We start from the raw sequence: 20,000 nt of genomic DNA on the forward strand, positions 1-20,000 counted from the left end.
ACCTTCTCATCCTTGAATCACCACAGTAATCATCAATCAATTGAATTTTCTATTGCTAGGGTAATATTGACGTGAGGGTCAGCGGTGAGAGTCTTCCACATAGCATATGTCCTCTCATGAGCGCCGGTTGCTCTTTTGACCGCTCCGTTTGGCATCTGCTGCCCGTAGCCTGCCTACATCTGCATTCTAATGCACATATCCTGCTGGGATGTTAACTTTAGGCCCTTCGTAATTGATGGCTTCCACACTTCAGCCGCCTCCTCCCCAACCCCTTGCCCTCTCCCCACCGATTGTTTGTATATCTCTGTGGTTTGGGGGTCTTTGACTCGGCCATTGTTCTTTTATGGCGGAATCATAATAGACTAAAGTAGGGGGGAGCAAAGAGAAAGAAGCCATGGAGTAGATAAAAAGAGAGTCACCGCTGATATTTAGTGAACTCTGAAGGGGGAGGCTTCATTCTCATTCTGCGAGTTTGGCACATGCCTTCTGTTACTAAGTGGCAGTGTATTGAAAGAGGGTCTTACATTTCCCATTCTGCGTCTCTGCTAGGTGCCTAGACTTACAACCCCGGCAGCTGCTGGGCCTTCTATGCTGCTATAGACTTCTCTCCACAGGTGAGCTGCGGAGATTCCTGGTTTCCACTCTACAGAGCCCCTTTCAAGTGGTCCACTGTGTATGTTTGTCTACGTGCACCCCTCGCACTAAACGCGACAGGAACAGTAACGTTCAGTGCCTTATACAGTGCTTGCTCCACCTGCAATTGGATGCAAAAAAGTGGATCATGGCATACGTTAGATCTGGGATGGGGAAACATGCTATGGTGCGCATGCCACCACACTCTGAAGGGGCTTTTGTTTCATAAAAAAAGTTTCAAGAAATTATTCAAAAGTTATTTTTCATTGATAAAACACACTAATTCTTGAAAAGGCCTTGATTACTATTCAATACAAGTTTTACATGAAAAATGAGGTAAAAGGTTGGAGGAAAATAATAATCACAGCAAAAAAATGTAAATTTCCAAATACTGAATGAACAAATGTTGAAAAATAAAGAATTTAAAAAAAAGAAAAATCTGTAAATATGCAAACCTGTCGTTTTTAGCTTTAATATAAATAGGCTATATATTATTTCGCCTCATGTTTTTAGTGGACTTCGAATGATATGCAGGACAAACATCATACCTCAATCAATGTATAATTTGGAGTCAGGTAATTTTTTTTTTTTTTGGGGGGGGGGGGCGTGGAATGCATAAAATGAGTTTTTGCGCTTAATGTTAGTTTCTCGTTCAGCAGTTTTGTGCCATCCTTGAATGCAATTTTTTTTCATGCAAGTGAAATTATGACATTCTCCAACATGTAAAATTGGCCATCTCAGCCTTAGATGAAGTTTCTTTTTTTTTTTGGAAAACAAATCAAAAATGAACAGGCAAGTCCTTAAGTCCACAAGACCTTAGTTCAACAAGTATCAAAGTAGCGCTGAGCGTGTGTATTGCTATATCATTGTTTTTGAGCAGCCTCAGCAAGGGGTTTGAAGAGTAAAACAACTGGAGACGGGAAAAGAATATACACAGCAAGTTGATCTATTTGACAAAAAAAAAGACACACACTGAAAGCAGTAACGCTTCACAGATGTCATTAATGAGTTTTTTTTTCACTTTTAACACAGTTAAGAATGGTAAAATGGAACTAAATATATTTCATTTAGCACTTAAAATGCACACTAAAACTGCTGGCAATGCACATTAGGTGAATTGGATAAAAAAAAACGAATAAACCAATGGATTATTTATTAGATCTACACAGTACATTGGGTAGAAATAACCCTTACTGATGAGATAAAGATACAAGAACTGGATTACCAGGTAACAGAAACAGTGACAGAACATTGTAGTTCAATATACAGTGAGACCTCAATTGACAAACACCCTATCTTACAAACTTTTCGTCTTACAAACGTCAAATTGAAAGGAGCTAGCAGGAGACAGTGTATGAGGGTATTATCGCTGGGAAAGCACGGCAACTTCACTACATCAACGACCATCACAAAGGTAAATAAAACGACTTTATTATACTCTACAGTTTATTTCTTTAATTAGAATACAATAGCACATTTTTATACATAAAATCATGTATATTTTGTGTAGTTTTATGGCTTATTTAGTAGAAAATTATGTTTCATGGGGACCTGGAAACGGATTATTCCCATTTTTAATGGTTCCCTATGGGAAATTAATATTTGGAAGACACACTTTTTTGCCTGACACACTTTCTGGGAACCAATTAAGTTTGTAAACTGGGGTATCACTCTAATGCTAATTTCATTGTCAACATTTTGAAAGAAGAATAAACAAATTTCGCACGTGAAGGGTTTCAACGGCAACTCAATTGCATATGTTTGGGATAAATTTATTTATGTTTTTGATAATAGATGGACTTTCTGATGTGACCCTCCCATTTTGGACGTCACAGTGGTGTTCGATACTGGCTCCAGAGTTCTCCCTGTTCCTGCGTGGGTTTTCTCCGGGTACTCTGGCTTTCTCCCATTTCTTCGAAAACACATGCTTTAAACAAGGTAATAGAAAACCTAAAATTATCCCGAGGTGTGATTGTGAGCGCGAATGTTTGTTGGTCTGCATGTGCTCTGGCAACCAGTTCACAGGGTCCTCAAAGACGGCTGTGGTAGGCTCCAGCAGGCCCGCGACCCTCGTGAGGATGAGCGCTTTAGAAAATGGTTTGTGCAAAAGTCAGCGTCAACCATTTTAAGCAGTTTGATGAGCCACCTTAATTAAAAAGCGTTTGTTGTTTTGATCAGGGCAGGTTTGCGCACCTTTTACTTCGTCTGAAGTCGCTGGCGTAATCTCCCCTTGCTTATTTTCTTCTTTTTCTCTCGTGTGTGATGTGAGCTGTTACATATTACTCCTGAGGTGTGGTGCCTCTTCCCTCAAAGGCCTCCACTGTTTCCCCCAAAGTGCTGCCAAGCTGGGCTATCTATTCATTTGGTTACTTAAGTGTAATTGCTCGCCTTTGAAGCCTCAGAGAGGCAAATCATTTGCTTTGGCCCTGGGGCAGTAATGGTCACCGAGACAGCGACCCCCTCCCGGTCCGAGAGCGTCGCAGAGACCGCGAGAGGCCAGAACCCATACAGAGAAGAAATAATACAAGCAGGGCCGCTCAATTTCACCTCCCTTTTCATCCCATTCTTTGAAAACTTTTTTATTAACAACAGCTTTCTCTCTCAAACCGGGGCGCCAGGAGAGGGGGGGGGGGAGGCGGCACAGGGAGGGGCGGGGCGGGTCGGGGGTGGTGGCATGAGAGGATATCGGCGGCAGGGGAGGCGGAGGAGGTGGAGGGACTGCCAGTCCCCCCGTTGATGTCTGCCGGATTCTCACACACTCTCGTGCTCGCTCACATGCACACATCATCAATAGTGACAGGTCAAGGAGGCACTGCACCCCTTCCCCGTCTACTCTCCCCCATGCTTCACATCGCTAAACAGGGTCTCAAGTTTCATATTCCACAGGTTTTGCACACACACACACACACACACGCGCACGCACACGCGCGCGCGCACACACACACACACACACACACACACACACACACACACACACACACACACACATACACACTTATACACACACACACACCTATACACACACATCTACACACACACACACATATGCACACAAACATATACACACACACACACACACACACATGCACACACACACATATACACACACACACGCACGCACACACACACACACACACACACACACACACACACACACACACACACACACACACACACACACACACACACACACACACACATACATACATACATATATATATATATATATATATATATATATATATATATATATATATATATATATACACACACATATACGCACACATACATACACATATACACACACCTATACACACATCTACACACATATACGCACACACACATACACACACACACACACCTATACACACATCTACACACACATATGCACACACACACACATATATACACACACACAAACATATACAGTAAAGTCTCGTTATATCGATATTCAAGGGAGTCCGAAAAAATATCGATATAACCGGGACTATCGATATATCCGACCCTGTTTGCATGTAATTTTCTCCGTGCGTGCATAGAAATAGTATCGATATAACCGGGACTATCGATATATCCGATATCGATATAACGAGACTTTACTGTACATACACACACGCGCACGCGCACACGCACACGCACACACACTCAGTAAAATATTAATTTATTTACCTGTATATGCGCTCACTTTCAAACCATGACAGGCCATAAATACGGTCCATGCTACACAAAGAGCCCATTTAATGCTGAAAATTACTGCACCACTTACTGTAATTGTCACAACTCCAAGCACATTGACATTGTAATCTCATAATAGCATAATGGCGGCTGAAACTGTGTACAGGAGGACAATTAGAACTGTGTAGCACAGGAAAAACATTTTCCCATCCAAGTAAAGAGCGCGAAGATTGCGTGTGTGTGTGTACGTGTGTGTGCATTATGGTTTGCTTCGACTAAAAAAAATCCTGACCAACAGTCATGGCCAAATGTTTTGGCAGGGTCTCAAATGTCATGTTTCACTAACTTTGCTCCTTCAGAAATTCTGTTTGTAATTCACATTGATTCTGTGTTACTGCATCGTGCAGCTTTTCATAAATTCCCCCGAAAGTCCCAAAAGCCAGAATTGTCTTAGAAGATCATATATACACTACGTCAACACTCTATTGACTTATCTAAGAACAGCAGTCGGGAACCGATGGCTCGCGAGCCATATATGGCTCTTTTGATGATTGCATCTGCCTCGGCGATAAAATCACATACATATTTTTGCTTTTTCCGCTGTTCATTTCCGGTTTGGGCGGCAGTTGGCGGGAAGTGCATTTTTGATTGGATGATATTGACCTATGGCCGTTGATGTCGAAACAGGTAAACACCCCCTTTTAAATATGCCTGACGAGTAAAAAAAAAAACAAAGATTCGCCTTTGTGGAGAGAAAAAGTTCTGCCGTGATTCTAATTTGCAATGAAACAATACCATGAATGAAACAGTTGAATATTAGTGGCACTTTGACAAGTTCCATGCTAACGTTAGCATCAATATACTTCTGTGGGAGACAGCAGAAAGCAAGCGTGCAAGCTAGTGAGCCGTGTGCAGGCTAGCTAGCTAGCAGTAACTTCACCTATGGAACCGGCAGGTTGTCTTTCATTCCGATCGTTTTACTGGATTTTTTTTACCAATCATCTTGGCTCTTGGCTTACGAACTTTTCGGTTTACGAACGTTAGATTTATGAAAATTTTACCTTGGTATACAAACTATTTTTCGGGATACACACGGAGCTGCCACAATGAGCGATGTGTCGGTCGCGAACGATCCTGTTCTTCTAACAACAAAATGGCAGCCGACTGCATTTATTTATCTATTCCCCGCCCTCAGTCTTCGGTTAAAACCACGTGATTGGTCAAGAACGCAGCAGTGGGGGATGGGGTTATAGACAGAGAGAGAGTGAGGCCGTTCTCCAAAAAACAAAATGGCGTCTTCGGTTAAAGCCACGTGATTGGGGGTTGAACATTAGAGAGACAGGCAGACAGAGAGAGTGAGAAAACACACACACAGACACACACACACACACACACACACACACACACACACACACACACCCAGCTAAACAGATCACAATTGATGAACAGATACAATTATCACAGAGAAAGCACACACACACACACACACACACAAAGGTAAATAAAATGACTTTATTGTACAGTACAGTTTATTTCTTTAATCATAATACTATAGCACATTTATTATACATAAAATCAAGTCTATTTTGTGTAGTTTTAAGGCTTAGAAAATAGAAAATTATGTTCTATGCGGACCTGGGAACAGATTATTCTCATTTTAATGGTTTCCTATGGGAAATTAATTTTTGGGATACACACTTTTCGCCATACACACTCTGTCTGGGAGCCAATTAAGTTCATAAGCCAAGGTCCCACTGTATTTAAGATGATTTGGGGAGAAGCAGAAATAGTAAAGTTAGCAGAACACCAAATATCTCAAATGGTTTCAAAAATACGGCGCATCATCCTGGTTCATAGCATTAAAGCAGTCATAAAGTCCACATGCTATTCGCAAGCTGTGATTTGATGTTTTAATTTGAACATTAACGTCTTGTAAATAGCGTGGTTGTTTTCAAGGTGCTAGGGCCAAACCAGCAAAGCACGTTATGAATGCTGCATTTTACTTACATCGTTGTGACTCTGAGGTTTTTTTTTTAAAGAGAGGAGCATTCCCTGCAGTCAAGCCATGTGGTAACAATTCTTGGACATGTTATGGGTTTCTCCATGCCAAATAGCATACCTTCAGGCGATGTTTTCAGTGGACTATAAAAGTCAATAATGTAATTTTGATCTATTTTATCAGAGATCACCTTGCGCAAGCTATGTTGACACCTGACAAAAAAATTGATACGTTTCAGTTGTTTACATGCTCAGTGCACATTTTCAATATCTATCCTGTTGCGTGCCTTTGTTTGTTTGACTTGGGATGAACTATGCAGAGTCTTGTAATGAGTGAGTCTTGTAATATTGGATGATTCAAAAGTTAAAGTAAGATACTAAAGGTCAGGGTCTGTGAAGCCCTGAGAGGGTTCTAGGAGATACTTTTAAAAAGTCCGACCTTCGCATCCTAGCGTAACGCTGACACAGTAGCAAACTATGCTGAGTGGTCCAACATCAGCTCCATGACTCACCGCTGACCTTGCAATACCTTTCCAGACCCATTTACGAACCTTAAGGGACCGTCCCACGGCCCTGAACCCGTATGGGACTCCATGATACTAAACATACCCGAGAACCTAGTGTGAATCTGCATAAACATATACGCATAACAGAAAAAAAAACGGAGAGAACTTTCCGACAATAGGCCAGCAATCACAGAAAGAACCACATCAAGGTGGAACAATGGAGGACATTACCTCAGGTTTTCCATTGTGAAGGCTATTTTCTACTAGGGCCGATCACACGCATGACTGGAGGCCCGCTGGGTGGAATTGCTCATGCTAATGGCACCGCACACTTTTGCAGCAGGAAATGGGACAGCCGCGTCGTAACTGCTAAAACTCAAATTGCATCATGATGTGACGAAGAAAAACAAGCTTTGCAAACAGAGCGACTGAGAATGTAGCAGTTTTGTGGAAAGTAAATAAATGAAATGCCCCAAATGTTGGATGGCTTGTAAAACCTAATTAAGGCTCACAATATTAACTCTGTAATTTGCTCGTCTGAAGAGTCTTTAGGCGTGTCCCTGGTTTGGTTTAATGGGATACAAACTACACTTAATGAGACAAATAGTGAACCAAAGTTATGCCTTGCTAAATGTTGGTTGTGGAAGCTGGAAAGTTCTTTGAACTCTGTTGGGAGATCCATCATCTCAATGATGTGTTTTACATCCTTTTGGTAAGTGAAAAGAATGGAGGCCTTCTATAAGGCACAATGGCTGCCATAGTGCCGTGCATTACAAAACATGGACGTAATTTAACATCAGAAGAAAATTACAGTGAGAAGTATTTCGTGGAGCTGTTGCTTGTGATGTTTGGTGAAAGCCGTCAAAGATCACAACACAATTTTCCTGAGATAAAATGTGGCGGACAGGTAGGCCTCATTGAGCACGCTGGAGGAAACGGCGTCCGTCATCTAGAGCGGCCACTCAGAAAGGCGAGCTTCCATCCTGCACGGGTGTCTGACTTTGTCGACCAAATGCTTTTTCTCGTTATAATAACAATATTAATACATTTTATTTCTAAGCGCCTTTCAAAACTCTCAAGGACACTTTACAGTCATGTGATAAGAGCTAGCTAGCTGGCTATCTATTAGTTATACAGCTATCTAGCTCGCTAGCTGTCTAGCAGGCTATCTTTTGTATTTTATGTGTAATTGTTTTTTATTTATTACTGTATCTATGCTTGTCTATGACTTATTATTATTATTATTATTATTATTATTATTATTATTATTATTATCATCTATTAGCTAGCTAGCTTTCTATGTATTTGAGTTACTTTCGGGTTGAGTGAACGCTGGCACGTGTGACTGCCGCTGCTCACTCACAGAAAAACTTATAATGTGACTAAAAGTGACAGTTTTGAAAGGCGCTTATAAAATTTATTATTATTATTATTATTATTATTATTTTTATAAGCAACTTTCGAAACCCTCAAGGTCGCTTACAGTCAGAGGTTAAGTTTTTCTGTGAGTGAGCACACGCGCCAGCGTTCACTCAATAACTTAAATAGATAGAAAGCTAGCTAGCCAACAGATAGCGAATAACTAGCTAGCTAGATAGCTAGCTAGCCAGCTATATCGCGACATAGCTAATAGCTAGCTAGCTATATACTTGGCCAGTATCTACTGTTCACATGTTTGGTATCCTCAAGAAAAGGAAGCCATAAATTCATAACTGTGCTAACCAGTATTAGCATGTAGCCACACTAAGCAAACAGCTCATTCACTCATTAACTCATTCACTGCCAGACGATGTGCAAAAATGTGTCTACTCCAGTGCCAGGGTTTTTGTCATTGTCACTCGAATACCAGAACCAGGAAAATGTGAAATTGGGTATTGATGTGTAATTTTAAAAGTTGTACTGCTTTTAGTTCATATTTCTGTCTGAAAAAGGAAAGATGATCGTGAGTGACATGCTAGCTGTCACATTGTTTGAGGTTTTTTGCCAAATGTAATCAAATTTTGGATGGTTTAGAAAGTGATCGTCATGGTGTACTGCCTTACGCAAAACATTTGACAATGGTGCACTTTGAATGGAAAAATGACCAAATCCTCCCGTACTAAAGTATGACTATAATTATTTTCTTTATAAAAACAAAACAAAAAACTGAAATAAACATCCCCCGGGAGAAATAAGTTCCGTGCGACAATATAAACTTTCCTATTACATGATGCAGTTGTCATGTGCTCAAATCTGTTTGTTTTGTCATGTTGCTGGAGGCTTGTTTTGCGTTTGTGCAGCAAACCCCATTTCAATTAAGCATGATGAAACACATGTGTCCTTTATCGAGGCCAAACATCTTTGAGCGTTGGCCTTTGAAATGACACTGGCTCCATGGCATGATTTGGCTTCAACAGGGCTTCTCCCCCTTCCCTAAAGTGCTTGTTGGTGTGGATCACTTGATTCCGATGCATTTTTTTTTACTGATTCGGGAAAATGCATCAGTGAAAATGCTGATAATTGAAACTATAGTACATAGTGACCCTAAAATATGCGTACCCATGAAAATTACAATTGTGGCTTTAATTAAAAAGCTATTTATTTCAAATTACAACTACACATTATTCAGTTTATGGAAGACCAGTCACCAGAGTTTCAGCTATTTCTGTCGATCTTTTGTCAGAACTATTTGAATCATATTCATAACTGGATGTGTAACAAAAAAAAGCATATTGTCCGAATCTGAAGCCATTGTTTTGATTCTCCAGCAATGCAAGACGTCTTAGCGTAACGTCACGAACTGGGGGCGGGACTTTCTAAAAATGCCGAATTCGCAGCTCAATTTTTTTGCAGATTTTGGACACTTTAAGTCATTTTTATTGGTGTTTTGTATTTGAATAAAAATATACTGCGTGTTTGGGGTATTTTAGATGCTATAGAACGTTTATGTGATGTCAGAACAAAAAAGTGACGTCGGTTGCCCTTTAACTTTGACTGCTCCCTCTTATGTAACGGCTTTCGCTACATATACCAAACCGTGCCGGCGTGCTCTTGCAAGCTCGTGTAAGGTCACTGATCTTTTGACTTCGGACAAGAAAAATGATGCCATAAACGCTCTGAGTGGGTGCGACAAGTTCCAGTGATCAAAACCAGCTGCCAATTAACTTAATGACTGAATCTATCACATTCAATTAGAGGGAGTCGACGAGCCGCCAATCCAGGCCCTCGCTTCACTCGTGAAACAAAAACACAAACCGAGTGATCACTTTAGGAGCTATGTCTGTCTTTGTGATCCTTATCTGGAAGGTCCTGTGTCGTATTTGAGGCACCCTCTCCACCCCCACACACCCCCGCCCATACGGGTCCCAAGGATGAAATACCGCATGGAAGGGATCACCTCAACCTCTGGAATCCGTCGTCCGCTTTTTGTCTTGCTCGGCTGACAAATGGTTTCCAACAGCACCCAGAGAGAAATTGCCTTGACGTGTGACTGTGGAGAGAATAGGAGCAAAATATAAGCGATCAATCCATTTTAAGTAAGATAGATGATCCAAGCGAGAGCCACTTTCGCTCACTAAAGGGTCTTCTATTATTCCCTAGAGGAGCGGCTATCAGACGGGGGGTTTACTCCATGGTCAGTGTCTTTAACCCCACATGATAACACTGAGCCCAGCCATAAAGAATTGGCCCCTTTAACTGATCCATTAGCGTGTGATCCCTGGGAGCGGACCCGGCGGTGTCTACTGAAACTTACCAGCAAACCTTGAAAGGAAACAGCATGGCAGACGAGCGGCAAGATCAAAGCGTGTGTCCTTCCTTCTCTTCCTCGGCTCTCCTTCTTTATCTGCTGCTCTTCCATCCTGCAGACATGCCTGTGAATCAGTCTTCAACTATTCAGGTGTATTGGCGCATATGAATGCCATGTTTTTCAAAAATGGTTTAATTATTTAATGTCATTAATTATGAGGCCAGCTTACATTTAATACGCAGTTCTTAAAATTCTCTTTAAAAATAATGGAAAGAAATTTGCTACAGGATATAAATAATAATAATACATTTTATTTTCAAGGACACTTTACAGTAACAGACAAGCATAGAAAAAAAAACAGATACTGTACAATAATAAATAAAGTACAATTATAAATAGAAACAAGAGATAAAGCTACACAGAAAATGCGTTTTTAAATAGGTGGGTTTTGAGATGGGATTTGAAGGTGGGAAGAGAATCAATGTTACGAATCTTGGGAGGAAGTGAGTTCCAACTATCTGCAAATCCTCTGAGAACATGTTTGCTAATCTGGACCAGCAAACAGGAAAAACGTATGCCATCGTGTCTCCTTGCCAGTTCATAACGTTAGACGGAAAAAAAAAAGCTATTTATATTTCATATTAGCTATATAACTAGCTTGCTATCTATTAGCTATATAGCTAGCTACCTAGCTATTTGATTCAGGAAACATATTAGCTATCTAGCTAGCTTGCTATCTATTAGCTGTCTAGCTATATAGCTAGCTACCTAGCTATTTGAGTCAGGAAACATATTAGCTATCTAGCTAGCTTGCTATCTATTAGCTGTCTAGCTATCCATTCGCTAGCTAGCTAGCTATCTATTAGCCGTCTAGCTATCTATTAGCTAGCTATTATCTATCTAGCTATCTATTAGCCTGCTAGCTAATTTTCTATCTTTTTGATTTATTCCGGGTGTAGTGAACGCTGGCGCGGGTGGCGGCCGCTGCTCACCCATAGAAAAACGTATCCTGTGACATTCAAAACTCTCAAGGTCACTTTACAGTCACAGGATACGTTTTTCTGTGGGTGAGCAGTGGCAGCCACACGCGCCAGCGTTCACTCAACCCGGAATAAATCAAAAAGATAGAAAACTAGCTCAATAGAACTAACTCAAATAGAATAGTAAGACAAATAGATAGAAAGCTAGCTAGCAGGCCAATAGATAGCTAATAGCTAGTCAGCTAGATAGCTATTGTACGGTATTACAAAAAAAAGACAAAGAGAATAGATTTAGCACAATATTTCTTACTAATGTGTACATAAACAAAAGCGAAATGAAGCGAGGAAGGTGGTGCAGTGAATGTTGGAAAGGGGGGGGGGGGAACCGCACTTGCACATTTATTGAAGGGCTTTGGGACAAATAGTTAAACACACATACAGTATATACTGTACACTTGCGAGCAGCTGCTGTCAACCGCAACTCGTGTTCATCTTGGATGAACATGTGGCTCTTCTGCTTCTTTTAAGTTCAACACTTGATCGATGTGAACAAAAAAAAAAAATGCTCCATTGGTCGAATTTACTCTTTGCTGGTTACCTATTCTACAGCTTGTATCGCAGAAAAAAAAAAGTGTGGTGTGTGAAAAAAGTCCAAGTGTGTGGTTGAAATCCATAAGGATGATAAGAACCATTTGACCCTTGTGGAAAATATCCAATGTTATTCCTTTCCCTTGTGTTTCCGCTCACTAGTCTTTTCATCGAAAGAATTTTTAACCACATTGCAACAGGGACTTAAAACCACAGGCAGGACAAAATCTTCAAGGTACGCACCGCGTCGACTGGGTTCCCACAGAAAAGCCGCCTATCAATATCAATATCTGCACATCTCTCCCTTCCATTTCTTTCGCAGCCAGTAAATCACCAAAGCTCACTTCTGGGCCCGTTAAAAGTGCGGAGTCTCCGACTAATTGATAACGTTACAATGTGGAAAATTGAAAACATCGGTGGGAGGAAGCCACTGGTGGTGGTGGTGGTGTGGGGGGGGGCACTGGTAATAAAAAGAAGTTGCATGGGAAAGTTTGGGAAGGAGAGTGAGCAGAGGCTGGTCACCAAGGGGGATGTTGAGCGGAGGGATGCTCTGAAAAAAAAATGAAAGGGAGGGAAGATCGGACCAACAAAGAAGAGAGATGGGAAATAGCGTGGAAGGTACCTGAGGACAACCACCGCTCACAAAGACAATGTTCTCTGTCTCATAGCACTGTCAGTTGGTACCGCCGTTGAATCGTTATCAAAGTAGCATAAATCAATACAATGAACTGCTTGTAGCACATGCTAATAACAAGTGTGTTAATATGAGAAAGACATTTTGAGGAAAAACATCCCTTCAATCATCTGTTACCTCTATTCCACCACGACAGGAAAAGTTTAGTCGAAACAGCTCCTTGTATGACGCAATGCCATATTACACCGCTGCAAAATACAAACACCACAGTAAACATATTCGTTAATTAATCCGCCATTTTGAAAATATGCACGGTGCTGCACTGGGACAGGAGGGAGTAATTTGTTTTTTTTTTGCCATAAATCAGGGTAGCCCCACTTCAACACCAAAGCACTTATTTTATATACAGTGATACCTTGGCTTATGAATTTAATTGGTTCCCAGAAAGTGTGTGTACCATTCAAATGAGAATAATATGTTCCCAGGTCACCATAAAACACACATTTTAAAGTAAATAAGTCTTAAAACTACACAAAATATACCTTATTTTATGTATAATAAATGTGCCATGGTATTGTAATTAAAGAAATAAACTGTACTGTATAATAAAGTCGTTTTATTTACCTTTGTGATGGAATTAATACCTTTTTGCATAAAGTGTCTCAAGGAGTCTAGTTTTAAAGGACAACCGACGTCACTTTTTTGTTTCCTGACATCAGAAAAACGTTTTATAGCATCTAAAATACCCAAAACACGCAAGCTGATATTTTTCGTCAAATGCAAAACACCAATAAAAATGACTTAAAGTGTCCAAAATCTGCAAAAAAATTGAGCTGTGAATTGGGCATTTTCAGAAAGTCCCGCCCCCAGTTCGTGACGTCACGCCAAGACATCTTGCATTGCTGGAGAATCAAAACAATGGCTTCAGATTCGGAAAATATGCTTTCCAGTTACACATCCAGTTATGAATATGATTCAAATAGTTCTGAAGAGGAAAGCATACATGTTTGCAATTGATTAAAGAATTTATTCCGTGCCATTTTGAGGCAACATTGGGGGTAAATGGCGACCTCTTGTAGACATGACAGTGTATTGCATTTCCACAGGCTGATAAATTCCTTATATGGAGCTTGGACGCCCTCTTCTGGCGCAACACGAGGTTTTCAGACCAAACGAGCATTGACGTGATGGAAGGACTGCTAGAAATGTGTCCTTTTTTTTCGGTCAGGGGCGTTCCTTCAGTGACGTCACATACTGACTCGTCGCCAACTCAAAAACAAGACTTCCGGAATATTCAGCGCGAGTCTTAAAACGTAAAATATAGCTATATGCTGTGGAATCTTTGTAAAATACGCTCAGTAGAAGTCATTTGAAGCTATTTTACAAATTATGGATACAACTTGTCCGGAGACGTCGGTTGTCCTTTAAGGCTTATTTAGCAGAAAATTATGTTTTATGGGGACCTGGAAACACATTATTCTCATTTTTAATAGTTTCCTAAGGGAAATTAATGTTTGGAAGAGATACTTTTTGCCTTACACACACTTTCTGGGAACCAATTAAGTTCGTAAGCTATATTATCACTATATTTGGCTGCCTATCAAATCACCTGCCAGTGAATTAATACTGGTAAATTCGCTCTCAAAGCCATTTTTGTGTGTATGTGCATGCATGTGTTATACGAGACCAGAGAGGGGTTTGTTGGCTCGGCAGTACACACAAGTGGACCCCATGGTGTCTCTCCGCGTCTTCCTCTTAATTACCCATCATTCCTCTCAGGGCTTGGCCCCTCACAAATTACGACACATTGTCCATCGCCAATCGCCCTGTCATCGTGCGGCTCCACATTACAGAGCACGGCTCATAGTGGGCCGAGAGCACAGTTGGGAGGGGGGCGTTGTGATGTGCACAGCACAACCTTCTTTGTGTGTATGTGTGTGTGTGTGTGTGTGTATGTGTGTGTGTGTGTGTGTGTGTGTGTGTGTGTGTGTGTGTGTGTGTGTGTGTATTAGTGGAGATGTCTTTTGTAGTGATTATAAACCTAAATGCACAACAGAGGCGATGACGAGGAAAGAAGCGACCTTCTGTTCTAACTTCATATACATTGAAAAAAGTTTTTTTGTTGCGTTTTCTGAATTTTATTCCATCAAGTGGTTAATCCACAGTTGTCAAAGTCAAGGCCCGCGGGCCAAATCCGGCCCGCCACATCATTTTTTTCGGCCCGCGAAAGCAAATGAAACTTGTTAAATTCCATGATGATTGCTAAAATCTGAGCCAAAATTTCATATTTTTGGATGTCAACCACAATAAAAGTCATTATTCTTGACTTCAGATTTGAAAACGAGTTATTCATTAATTTGCTGTGTGCTCTATATGTAATATTTGAAGGGCTTTAAACATTCTAATGGGTTCCCCAAATTCATAACGGCCCTCGAGAGGAAACCATAACTACAATGTGGCCCGCGGCAAAAAAATGACTTTGACACCCCTGGGTTAATCCATATGTAAGTAGAATATACGTCCACTTAATTGGATCACAGAAAGTGTGTTTCAGGCAAAAAGTATATCTTCCAAACATTAATTTCCCATAGGATTAAAAATGAGCATAATCTGTTTCCAGGTCCCCATAAAACATAATTTTCTACGAAATAAGCCTCAAAACTACACAAAATATACCTTATTTTATGTACAACAAATGTGATGTTGACATAAAGCCGAAAATAACAGCCCAACAAGTACATTCCCTTGATCGTGAATCAAGATTTTATAATGGCAACAATTTCCTTTGGGACAGATTATTTCTTTCCGTTTACAAGATTTTACTTTGAAGAAATTGTCTTGAAATCCAAACAAATTGTTGGCCAGTGTCCTGGAACAGACATTTATGTGACCAATCCTGGGTGCATGCCAACTCTTGCCCAGAGTCACCTCGGATAAGCAAGAAAACATCAAGCCCAATGGAAAATAGATGCGTAGTCTTTCATTATCTTCATTGTCGCATAAATATCTCAGCAATCAACACAAAAAAAGATGATCTGATAGTATTATTCAACAGTAAAAGCAGTATCGGCTCTTCTGAATGTGCCTCTTGTTCCATTTTATCAATACAGCTCGACTGGAACTTGTGTGCTTGCGGCGAGCGACATTGCCACTCAATTTACGTCTTCGGTATTCCCGCCTGCACAATTTTCTTCATCGAACAAGAGAAAGTCAGTTGGAAGGCCGACAATGTGCGCGCCAAGTGGTTGCATCAGCTGAATATTAAAAACGGATTGAAAAACAAACACGTAGTTAACTATAATTGGAGGCCTTGGCATTGAGGGCTTTTTCATTTTACAAGTTCTCTCTATTATTAGCCTAAATGTGAGTAAAACGCAAATTAATAATCACAAGCACATGCTGTACAAAGCGTGGAATTTTATGATGGGACGTTAGGTGTGAATGGGATTAAAAAGCGCAATAACGGCCGCTGGAGCTCTTCATCCAACATGGTGGAATGGCACTTTTTATAGGTGAAAATACGGCTTTACATTTAATTCAAAATCATAATCACCTGGACTTTTTTTTTCAGGGGGGGGGGGGGACTAGAGCGTTTGCTCAACTTTCCATGTCGCCTGAAAAATAACCACAGTGTGTCACGTGCACAAAGAATGTCACACCCCGCAGCTCCCCCAAACAAATACCTCTTAATTATAAGCAATCCCCCATAAGTGCTGACTGTGACACATGAAAGCACCAGAAAAAGTTTGAATTTGAGGTTTGGGATGAAGCGTGATGTGACTCGGCAGTAAAAAAAATAAAAATTTGCCGCCCACCAATCTCGTAAGCCCCAGCTCTAGGGTTCGAATCCTGTTTAAAAATTGCAGTTGTGTTTGTTCCCACATAAAAAAATAAGCATTTGGAAACGGGCTGATTAATTCCTCACACGGAGCTTAGTCGCCATTTTCTGCCTCTTTTTTGACGTTTTGGCGTGACGTCATGAACTGGGGGCGGGACTTTCTGAAAATGCCCAATTTTTTGCAGATTTTGGACACTTTAAGTCATTTTTATTGGTGTTTTGCATTTGACTAAAAATATCATACTGCGTGTTTTGGGTATTTTAGAAGCTATAAAACGTTTTTCTGATGTCAGTTAGGAAACAAAAAAGTGATGTCGGTTGTCCTTTAATCATCATCATCAGTTTGTTGTTGCCATTACATTTTCTGTTGGCTTGACTTTTTTTTTAACAGTGTGGCTAGATGAAAGGGTACTCATTGAATTCAAACACTTCCTTCCCATGTACCGGTAATTCCCTCTATCATCCAGGATGGGAACGCAAAGGGGGTGATGTACATTTGGTACTGATTAAGAGAAGGCATTTTTTTTAAAGAACGATTCAGGGGGCTTGGAGACCACAGAAGTCCCACACATGCATCAGAAGGCTCCTTCTAATTTAAATGTCTAAGAATTCGCCGCCTCGTGCCAGAAAGTCTCAGCCTCGGTGAAAATAAATGGCATAGGGCAGTGCGCACTAAGCCCCATTTGTAAGCTATTAAAATATTTTCGATGTGACATATTAATTAAGAGCATTGCCTTAAAGCTTCATGACGTAGCCACAGGACACCAATACATTCACTGACGATGGCTTTCAATCATCTGTAACTCATCATGCCATTTACAAAACAGCCACACATCTCTTGAGATGACTCATGTTGTGTTTTACTGCAAGTTCGAGTTCACTCCCTCATCCCAAAACACGCAAGAGTGACCAGCAACCCAGAAGAAAAGTACTACTGGACAGTCAATATGCTCTGTAAATATATCGACAAAATATTTTTCTTTGAATTACACCAAATCTGATTGTCCAGCCATTTAAACGGCGAAAAAGATCAAGTTCTAAATGCACACCTGACCTCCGTCATAAAATCTGCATAGCCAAGGTATTCATGCCAAGTTGCCATAGAGATATTGCTTTAACATGTGCTCTTATTGTGCACGTACCGTATTTATTTGAGTATAACGCGCACCCCTAATTTTCAATTAAAAAATCAGTATAAAATTTTGTTTCACTTTTTCTCGGCTCAAACCAAGCATAATAATAATACTACACTTAATTTCTAAGCTTTCAAAATTCTCAAGGGCACTGCAGTGACGGGATAAGAACTTTTTTGTAGCTAGCGAGCTAGCCAGCTAATAATAATAATACAATTCATTTTAAGCGCCTTTCAAAGCTCTCAAGGACACTTTACAGTCACAGACAAGCATAGGTACTATAATAAATAAAATTCAATCACAAATAGAATATAGTAAATAAAATACAGTTATAAATAGAAACAAGAGAAAGAGCTACAGAAAATGCGATCCTAAATAATCATTTATTGACAATGTGAACACTGAATGACAATGTAAACACTGAATCGAAACTCTGGATATTTGTAATTATACAAAACAGCAATGCTTAACTCACGTTTCAGTGTGGGCGAGGTGAGGAAAGGAAATGAAGCGTAGCTAAAGAAATGGTAATCAACAATTAAAAAAAAAAGGAATGCGAGTCATCCGGGTCTTTCCGAGAATCGGGCGAGAATAGCAATGGAAACGCTGCCCCCTCCTGGAAGGGATAAAGAATTAAAGTAAAGTCTGGTTATATCGATATTCTCAGGAGTCAGAAAAAATATCGATATAACCGGTATATGCGTTCATAGAAATAGTATCGTAATAAGCAGTACTATCGATATAACGAGACTTTACTGTATATTATTATGAGCGAGTTGCTTGTTCTGTAGCCACAAAGGGACATAAGTCTTCTTATGCCGGTCCCAAGCCCGGATAAATACAGAGGGTTGTGTCAGGAAGGGCATCCAACGTAAAAGCTGGGCCAAAACAAACATGCGTATCATACATCTGAAGATGGAGGTTACTGATTCGCTGCGGCGAAAAGAGGATATCATTATTTTTGCTGTTCAAAGATGACAACAGTGATTGTTATTTTTTTTAGACATAAAAAACAAACAGGATCTCGTAATGTGTTTGCGTCACTGACACTAATCGCTGCAGACGCGTCGTCTTCAGTCACGTGGACTGTCTTTGTATCACTCAGAGAATTACAGCTCTAATAACTTTGATCCCAAGGCCATGTAGCGTCACTAAAATGTTTACAACAGAGGGCAGAAAGCTCCTTTGGAGAAGCCGTGTATTCATTACACAGCCTTTGACTCGATTCACAGTGTGTAAATAGATCTATTTCATTATGGAAACCACTCAAATATTTGTTTCAGCCCCCGAGCCCCTTCCATAATGTAAATTGCTGCAAGCTGTTGCACTTGGAAACGGCATATTCTCATGATGCCTGTCTCCCCTCACACAAATCACAACTAAAGGTCACATTGAAATGATAATCGGCAGTCTAATTTACTCCACGAATATCGCACCCCCCCCAACCCTTTCAGGAAGTTCTTGGTGTTCAATGGGATTGATCAATTCTCATGTTTGCTTTTAAATCACTCTCAAGGCGTACACGAATAAAAGGAAGATATCAGCGGATGTCATGTTCAGAATGCAATTGAGATAAGCAAAAAACACCGCCGCAGTGTCATTCTGTCACCTTATACAAATACGGGCCACAACCTTGTAATTTAGCCACATGCACAAAATCACACTTGTCTCATCACATTTTTTTTGTTTTATCCTTTCACCCATAAGGCTTAGAAAATTAGAACGTAGAAAATGATGTTTTATGGAGACCTGGGAACGGATTTTTCTCATTTTAATGTTTTCCTATGGGAAATTAATTTTTGGGATACACACTTTCGCCTTACGCACTAAACACCGCCGCAGTGTCATTCTGCAGTTGTACGACAGTGAGAGTGGCTGATTTTTGAATAAGGTGAAGTTTGGAGTACCCCTGCAGTTTAATCATATGTATATGCGTGTTATTGGCAGATTTTGCCAAGTCCTTGCCTAGTCTTCCTTAACGTATCAAAGTTGCATTTACTGTTCATACTTTTTTCACTGAACACGGTGAAAAAATGTTCCTGCTCGTCCAAAAATGATCCTAAACATTTGTTCTCTGAGAACTGTTAAAACCGCTGGATTTGAGCAGTTTTAACTTTAAGTCTAGAAATCGAGTCACATCATTAATTTGTCATTTGTATGATTTACCAAATTGATTTTGTAAAACCGTTTGGGTTCGGGAAATGGATGATTGGATTTAGTCTGCAATGAATGCCTTGTATTTTGAAAATCCGAACAAAGCAAAGAAGATCCGGTTCTTTTTGACCAAT

The 20,000-nt window shown here is 40.3% G+C and overlaps 1 long non-coding RNA gene across 1 annotated transcript in view; it reads right to left on the reverse strand.

The window, feature by feature from the left end:
• Positions 1 to 12,925: 12,925 nt before the first annotated feature.
• Positions 12,926 to 20,000, reverse strand: part of LOC148892873 (uncharacterized) — a 7,537-nt gene continuing 462 nt past the window's right edge. The window contains exon 3 of the long non-coding RNA XR_016116258.1: positions 12,926 to 12,989. This is a non-coding gene — a long non-coding RNA (uncharacterized LOC148892873). The remainder of the gene's footprint in view (positions 12,990 to 20,000) is intronic.

The sequence above is a fragment of the Hippocampus bargibanti genome, linkage group LG10, assembly GCF_051943395.1.
Source record: "Hippocampus bargibanti isolate YZ-2025 linkage group LG10, ASM5194339v1, whole genome shotgun sequence".
NCBI classification, from domain to species: domain Eukaryota; kingdom Metazoa; phylum Chordata; class Actinopteri; order Syngnathiformes; family Syngnathidae; genus Hippocampus; species Hippocampus bargibanti.